Source organism: Plecotus auritus (genome assembly GCF_963455305.1).
Source record: "Plecotus auritus genome assembly, chromosome: 2".
In the NCBI taxonomy this organism is placed as follows: Eukaryota; Metazoa; Chordata; class Mammalia; order Chiroptera; family Vespertilionidae; genus Plecotus; species Plecotus auritus.
The window spans coordinates 81,667,395-81,676,312 of record NC_137771.1 but is presented as its reverse complement, the minus strand read 5'-3'; positions in this window follow the sequence as shown (position 1 = coordinate 81,676,312).

The following is an 8,918-nucleotide window of genomic DNA, read 5'->3' as shown; positions in this document are numbered from 1 at the left end:
GCAGAGGTGCGCCCAGCAATCATTGTTTACTGTGCTGGGGCGCAGGACGCGGGGACTTGGAAACGCAAAGATGCAGAGATGGCTGACTGGCAGCCATCGCTGTTTGCCACACCCTAGCCTAGTGACTCCCTGAGACCCCGCCCCGCACAATCTACAAACCCACCCAAGCTCCACGCAGCGGCTTTTGCATATAAATGGTCTGCCCTATCGCAGCTTAACCTAACAACCTGCAGCTCTGGTCAGACAGCTCCAAAACCTCCAAACCCCAAGCAAAGAGGAGAAAACTGTAGTTCTTGCTGTAGCTCCTGCTGGGTGGCCTCAGACAGTAGCTGACCTGCACCCCATTGGAGATCCAGAAGCCAGTGTACCTAGTGGTCAGTGTGAGACGACACCAGATTTCAACTCCTCACATCCATAAGTGATACATTCAAGAGGCAGACTCAGTGAACACCAAAGCCCCACTGAAGCTAGTCCTGCCCCATAAGCATGTCTCCAGCGCAGCAGTTCTTCCATTATAGACACAGCGGGTCCTCACAGCCAATTGGCCTGGAGGTCAGTTCCTCCCAGTGATACCAACAGCAATCAAGGCTTAACTACACCAAGACTTTGCACTCAGCCCACAAAGGGGTGCACCAAGAGTGTCCACCTCAGGTGATAGGCTGAACCACTGGTCACCTACCAGAGAAAACCACTCCATCAACACAGGGAAGCAGCAAAATGCGGAGACAAATAAACATGTCACGAATGAAAGAAATGGAGGAAAGCAAACTACTGGACATAGAGTTCAAAACCACATTTATAAGGTTACTCAAGAATCTTCTAAAAACCACCGAGAAACTTGATGAGACCTCTGAGGAGCTTAGTGAGACCTTCAAGGACCTTAATGAGAATGCAAAAAAAAAAAAAAAATGGAAAAGGACCAGTCACAAATTAAGCATTCACTGTCTGAAATAAAGAATATACAGAAATTCAACTGTAGATCAAAGGACCCCAAGAATCAAACCAAAGATCTGAAATATGAGGAAACAAAAAACACCCAACCGGAAAAACAAAAAGAAAAAAGAATCCAAAAATTTGAAGATAGTGTAAGGAGCCTCTGGGACAACTTTAAGCGTACCAACATCTGAATTACTGGGGTGCCAGAAGAAGAGAGAGAGCAAAATATTTAAAACCTATTAGAAGAAATAATGACAGAAAACTTTCCCTACCTGGTGAAAGAAATAGACTTACAAGTCCAGGAAGTGCACAGAACCCCAAACAAGAGGAATCCAAAGAGGCCCACACCAAGACACATCATAATTAAAATGCCAAGAACAAAAGACAAAGAGAGAATCTTGAAAGCAGCAAGAGAAAAACAGTTACCTACAAAGGAGTACCCATACGACTGTCAGCTGATTTCTCAACAGAAACTATGCAGGCCAGATGGGAGTGGCAAGAAATATTCAAAGTGATGAATAGCAAGAACCTACAACCAAGATTACTCTACCCAGCAAAGCTATCATTCAGAATTGAAGGTCAGATAAAGAGCTTCACAGACAAGAAAAAGCTAAAGGAGTTCATCACCATCAAACCAGGATTTTATGAAATGCTGAAGGGTATTCTTTAAGAAGAGGAAGAAGAAGAAAAAGGTAAAGATAAAAATTATGAACAACAAAATTGTAAGGTCTGGGGCTGGGAAAGCAGGAACTTTACAAACTTTGCTTTCTAGCCTGCTTTAGCCTGCTTGAATAATGAGGAAGATAAACTTAAGCTGTCTGACCTTGTAGGCCAGAGACTAGATATGCCCATAATTTCAATGCCATGCCAGGTGCATTTTTTAATTGGATAGAACTGTGTTGTTTTCAAGGCCACCAGCGAGATAACCACTAAGTGCACATAGGGCTGGCTCTTTAATAAAAAGGGAAGTTCTTCTTGTAGCCTTGCTTAGAATTTGAATTCATTTTCTCTAAGCCCACCGGTGCAGCCCACCGGTGAATAAAGTGTGACTCCCCCGGCCTGTGCTCTCGGACCGCGGGACCTCACCCGAGAGCTTTCAATAAACGCGATTTTTCGCTTTTAACCTGCTTGTCTTGGCGGTCGGGTTAAGTCTTACATCTCTGATTAAACCTTACAAAAATGACAACAAATACATACCTACCAACAAGTGAATCTAAAAATCAAGTGAATAAAAAATCTGATGAACAGAATGGACGGATGAATATAGTAGAATCAGGGACATAGAAAGGGAGTGGACTAACAATTCTCAGGGGGAAAGCGTTGTGAGGGGTGAGGGAAGAGATTGGACAAAAATCTTACACCTATGGATGAAGACAGTGGCAGGGGGTAAGGGTATGGGGTGGGTTGGGAATCAGGTGGAGGGGAGGTATGGGGGGAAAAAATAGGAACACCTGTAATAATCTGAACAATAAAGATTTATTAAAAAAAAAGACTTTAATGTTTCTCAAATTTGAAAAATTTGAGTGTTGCTTAGGATACCATCCTTGGTCTTTTTCTCTTCCCACCTGCTCTAAGTACTGTTGTCCTCATTATTTAATTATTATTATTTTTTGTTAATCCACATCTGATGATATTTTTTTTCCATTGCTTTTTTAGAGAGAGTGGAAGAGTGGGGGGTGAGGAGGGAGAGAGAGAGAAACATTGATGTGAGACAGACACATAGATTGGTTGCCTCCCTACTGGGGCTCAGGATTGAACCTGCAACCTAGGTACATGCCCTTGACCAGGAATCAAACCCATGACTTTTTGTGTTAGGGCCGACACTCTAACCACTTACCCACACTGGCCAGGGCTGTCCTCACTTATTGATGGCTTAAGTGTCCATTTACAAGCTGACAGCTCCCTGTGTGTCTTCCTCATGCAGCCTCACCACACTATATAGTAATGATCACTGTTCAGTCTCTGTCACTAGAGTCCTAGATTCCTCGGAATGGGACAGTCTTCAATCATCAGTGAATCCTCATCCAGCACTCTCATGAGTACTACTTACCTTTGCTGAATTACTCTAAACAGGAGAAAGATGAAATGATTGTGGCAGGGCCATATGACAGAACATTATACACCTATTAAAAAAATATTGTTGCCTTGGCCTGTGTGGCTCAGCTGGTTGAAGGTTGACCCATGCACTGAGAGGTCACCAGTTTGATTCCTGGTCAGGGCACATGCCCCGGTTGCAGGCTCAATCCCCAGTAGGAGGTCTGCAGGAGGCAGCCGATCAATGTTTCTTTCTCATTGATGTTCTCTCTCTCTCTCTCTCTCTCTCTCTCTCTCTCTCTCTCTCTCTCTCTCTCTCCCTCTTTCTCTCCCTCTCCCTTTCTCTCTGTCAAAATTCAATAAAAACACATTAAAATATATTATTTCTGTCCTGGCCTGCGGTGCTCAGTGGTTAGAGCATCAGCCTGCACACCAGAGGGTTCTCGAGTTCAATTCCCAGTCAAGGGCACATACCAGGTTGCAGGTACAATCCAGCTCCTGGTCAATCATGTAGGAAGCATCCAATCAATGTGTCTCTGTCACATTGATATTTCTCTCTCTCTCTGCCTCTCCCTCTCTCCCTTCCACTCTCTCTAAAAATCACTGAAAAAAATATCCTTGTGTAAGGATTAACAATTATACACTGAGTGGCCTGATTATTATGACCACCTGATGTTTGTAGGCAAATTAGCCATACACTGCATCATATGGGATATGGAAGCCGAAGGCCTGTTCGAACACCTTTGCTGTCTGCAGTTACCAAGATAAAACGTCTCCAATTCGCACAGGAACACAAGGATTGGACAGTAGTGCATTGGAAAAAAGTCATGTGGTCCGATGAATCACGTTTGTAGTTGCATCATGCAGATGGCAGAGTGAGAATTTCGTGGAAACAGCATGAAAGCATGCATCCCACATGCATGAGTACAACCCTTCAAGCTGGTGGGGGCAGTGTTACAGTTTGGGGCATGTTTTCCTGGCATGATTTGGGCCCTTTAGTTCGTATGGAACAACATCTAAATAGCACAACATACCTAAGTATTGTTGCTGATCAAGTTCATCCTTTCATGTTGATGGCGTATCCCAATGAAGATGGCTTCTTCCAACAGACAATGTGCCATGCCACGGTGCTCATATTGTGCAGGAGTGGTTTCAAGAACATGAGGGAGACTTTACCTTGCTTAGGTGGCCCCCACAATCACCAGATCTCAATCCATTTGAGCATTTGTGGGACGAAGTTAAAAGAGCCATCAGGCAGCTGGTTCCACAGCCATCAAATCTCACAGAACTGGACAGTGCCATTCATCAGGCATGGTGTCAGATTCCTCGCATCACCTTTCAACATCTCATGGAGTCAATGCCAAGAAGAATTGCCGCAATATTGAAGGCAAAGGTGGCCCAACAAAGTACTGATGGGGTGGTCATAATAATCTGGCCACTCAGTGTATATATATAATTTCTAAAAAATAGTGACATGAGAAAGGGCTGATGAAATACTAGAGAAGATAGTAGAGAGACAATACTGTATCCATAATATGATGTCAACTTAGCAAAAACATGCATGTATATGAGCAGACAAAAAAAGATAAGAAAACACATCATCAGTTTAGCAGTAATCATCTCTGGTGACAGGACTGGCTGCTTTATGTGTGTGTGCGCGTGTGTGTGCGCGCGTGTGTGTGTGTGTGTGTGTGTGTGTGTGTGTGTTTTATTGCCATTTTAATTCTGTATGCATAGATTTCTCTCTCTCTTTCTTCCTCTTATTACAGCAGTGCCTTTAGCATTTCTTGTAATGCTGGCTTGGTAGTGATGAACTCCTTTAGCCTTTTTTTTTTTTTTTTGTCTGGGAAGCTCTTTATTTGACCGTCGGTTTTGAATGATAGCCTTGCTGGATAGAGTAATATTGGTTTCAGATCCTTGCTTTCCATTACCTTGAGTACTTCATGTCATTCCCTTCTGGACTGTAGAGTTTCTAGTGAGAAATCAGATGTCAGCCTTATGGGAGCTCCTTTATAGGTGACAGTTTGCTTTTCTCTTGCTGCCTTTAAGATTCTCTCTTTGTCTTTTAAGTGTTGGCATTGTAATGAGGATGTGTCTGGGCATGGGCCTGTTTGGGTTCTTCTTGCTTGGGGTTCTCTGTGCCTCCTGAAGTTGTGTGACTTTTTCCTTCACCAGGTTAGGGAAGTTTTCTGCCAATATTTCTTTTTTTTTCTGCCATTATTTCTTCAAACACATTCTATATCCCTTTCTTCCTTGCTGCCTCTTCTGGCACACCTACTATTCTAATATCTCTATGTTTCATATTGTCCCACAGTTCCCTTAAGCTGTCTGGCTGTTTTTTAATTGTTTTTTTTTTCTTTTTGGTTCTCTGATTGATTAATTTTTTTTTAACCCTGTCCTCTAATTCACTGATTTGATCCTCAGCTTCCCCTAATCTGCTGTGTATTCCTTCCAATGTGTTCTTTATTTGAGCTATGTCATTTTTTATTTCTGTTTTCCTAGTTACTATATCTTTTCTCATGCTGTTGAGCATCTTTACCATCATTATTCTGAACTCTATATCAGATAAATTTCTTATCTCCATTTCATTTATCTCTTCTTCTGGAGAATCCTCTTGTTCTTTCATTTGGGGGTTGTTTCTTTGTCTCCTCATTTCGGGTGCCAGTTTGGGTTTATGAGTATCTATTAGGTAGATCTGCTACACCTCTCAATTTCTAATGCAGGACAGTGTCAAATGCTGTTTCTGTCTAATTAGATCAGGCAAAAACTCAAAGCCTTCAGAGACTGCCTCTGCTTGCAGAATGATTGGATTTGATCTTGAATTGCCCTCAGGCAATCATCCATAGGTGTGGCAAGAGTTTTTCCTAACAGGGTGAGGTGATTGCTTCTGCCTGGAGGCTAATTGTTATTCTCAGTCTCTTAACGGCCTTAGCAACTCCACACCATGGGGGAAGGTGTTTCCTAATAGGGTGGGTCACCTGTCTTCCCCCAAGATGAAACTACCTAGATAGCAATTATCTGTGTGAGAAAGATGACCTCTGCAGCATGAGGTAATGACTCAGCCCAGGAAACCAGGGTGTATGCCTTCTGAACTCTAACCCCAGAGCTCCCCACCCTGGCTTCTGCTCACACAGCTCCTGTTCATTCTTTCCTCCCTCTACCAGAGCACAAGGTGAGTGGCTGCACAGGGAATTTTGTGTGTTGGTCCTTTAAGAGGTTGCCTGCTTTTATAGCCAGATGTTATGTAGGTATTCTTCTCAGTTCTGGTGCTCTCTGCTGGAATCCCAGCTTGGGCATCATACCCCAGAGTTCTCAGTGGCAATTCCTGCAGCTGAGATATCTCTCTGGAACTTCCGTAGCTATCTGTGGGAACCCGGCCAGCCCTTTTTGCTCCTCCCCTCTCCTACCCATCTCTATGCGGTCTCCACTTTTGGTCCTTGATTATCAGGGTTTTTTCCAGTGAGTCTTCAGTTGATTATTCAGGAAATTTTTCTATATTTTAGTTGTTAATTCCAGTTTGGTCCTGGGAGCATGTCCGTGCTGCATCCACTTACTCCACCACCATTTTTAATCTCCTTTTGTGTGTTTTTTAAAGACTTCCCTATACTTCCCAAAATTTCAGTAAGAATGTATTAATTTATTATTATTTAAATATAACATTCCCCAGCTGGTGATACTCAGTGGTTAGAGTGCTGGCCTACCCCCTGAAGGGTTGCAGGTTCCATCCCCAGCCCTGCTCAGGGTAGTGTGTGTGGGAGGCAACCAATCAATATGTCTCTTGCACATCAATGATTCTCTCTCTCTCTCTCCCCTTCCTTCCTTCTGCTATCTAAAAATCAATGGAAAAAAATATCCTCAGGTGAGGATTAACAGAAAAAAAAAGATCTTTAAAGAGTGTAAGAGTGTGTGCCATATATATATTACCCCAATGAGGACACATAATATGTAAAAGATCAACTATATAAAGATATATCTTATATAAATATATATTTTTTAAATAAAAACACATCCTGTTATTAAAATAAAACAATGACAGGTATGTGCTACAATGTGAATGGGAAAAAATATTTTGACTAATTTCTCTATGGGTGAGGTTTATATTTGTCACTTCATTCTGCCCAGGGATCCCCTTTCATCTGATAGTATCTCTCACAAGGTACACCTTTCAGGCTACCTTCTGTGGTCTCCATGCCATTAGCTCTTTAGAGAACCAAATCTCCAGCTCCTCAGAGGTAAGTGTTAAAGCTTTGGTTGTATCCCTTGTAGTTTTCTTTCCCCATTCACCCACATGGACTTTTGCACACTTTTCTTGTTTCATTCTGTACGCCACTGACAGTATTAAGAGTGTACATATGCTAGTGCCTTCATGCCTGGTGTTTAGGCAGGGCAAGGTCTTTCATAAATCACTGTGTCAGGGCCCACAGGCTCAGGGAATCTGCTATTTAAATTACAAAGTCAACTCTAGAAAATTCTGAACATAATACAATTGCTCTAAAATAATTTATATGTAGTATATTGTCCATCTTGAGACTTTAAAAAGGTCAGTATTCCCCCACTGAGGACACATAATATGTAAAAGATCAACTACATAAGAACATATCTTTTGTACTTTTGAAGGATCTTTGGGTGCAAGTTACAGACACTAACTGTAGCCAGCAAAGAGAATAGGTCTCTATCACAGGGACACACACTGTTCTCTCCCACAGAGCTGCTGGGCTTTAGGGAGAATGAAAATGGAAACTGAAAATACCCAGGACTCTCTCCAGTTCTCGTCTCTGCTCCTTTCTGCAGATAGCATTCATTCTCTTTGTCTCCGATCTTGGAGGACAAAGTGGCTACCTCACTGCTGCTGGGGTCACCTGCTAGTTTCACCCCCCCTAAGTGGCTAACTTGATTTTCTCAACCCAATTCTAAAAATCTCTGAAGAGGATCTGATTGGTCCAACTCAGGTCTGCAGTCCCTTCTCGGTCCATTCAAATGGTGACAAAGGCAGAGTCAGGTAGTCATGGCTTCTGGAAGCCCACATTATGAACTGGGGACAGGTTTCAGAGAAGCAAGAACCATATGAACTAGGAGACACTCTAAATGAATAGACTTATAAGTGTATTAGAATAAGACTAGTGCCAGAGAGCATCTAGGGCAGCAGTTCCTAAATGGGGGCAGAAGAGGCAGGGAAGTCAACAACTCTGAACCCTGAGAAAGTTTTCACCGTATCCTCCTTATGACATATTTCTAAGGAAAGTACCTATAACTTTCATCAGTATTCAAGGGGTCTATAAACTTCCCCCTTTAACCCAGCCAGCACACACATACACAGTTAATTAGTCCTATATAATAAAAGCCCAGTGACTGAATGGTAGAACGACCAGAACTACCGGTCGACCAGTCGCTGTGATGTGTACTGACCACCAGGGGGAAGACGCTCAACGCAGGAGCTGCCCCCTGGTGGTCAGTGCGCTACCACAGTGGGAGCGCCGCTTGGCTGACCAGGATGAGCGGCTGCTCCTGCTGTGAACCCAGGCCGATGGGCAGGAACCCGGGCTGCGATCGTCTCCTACTCACTCCCTGCCACCTCCTCTGGATGCCCGCAGGCCACGCAGTGCTGCTGCCGCTGGGCTCACAAAGCTGACCTCGGAGGCTGGTTCGTGGCCGTTGTGGGACTGAGGCCTACTCTGCTGCCTCTCAGTACTATTGTCCCTAGGCCCGGCCCCAACCGGGTCCCCTGGAGAGGTGAGTGCTCCGGCTCCACAGAAGATGCAGGACCAGGGAGCAGCCACTCAGAGGGCAGGTCCACAGCTGCTCGGCTGACCGGCAGTGCTCTCACAGCGGGCGGATCCCCACAGGCCACGCCCCCCACCAGTGCACGAATCACGTGCACCAGGCCTCTATAATAATAAAAGGGTGATATGCAAATTGACTGAACAGCCAAACAGCAGAATGACTGTCCA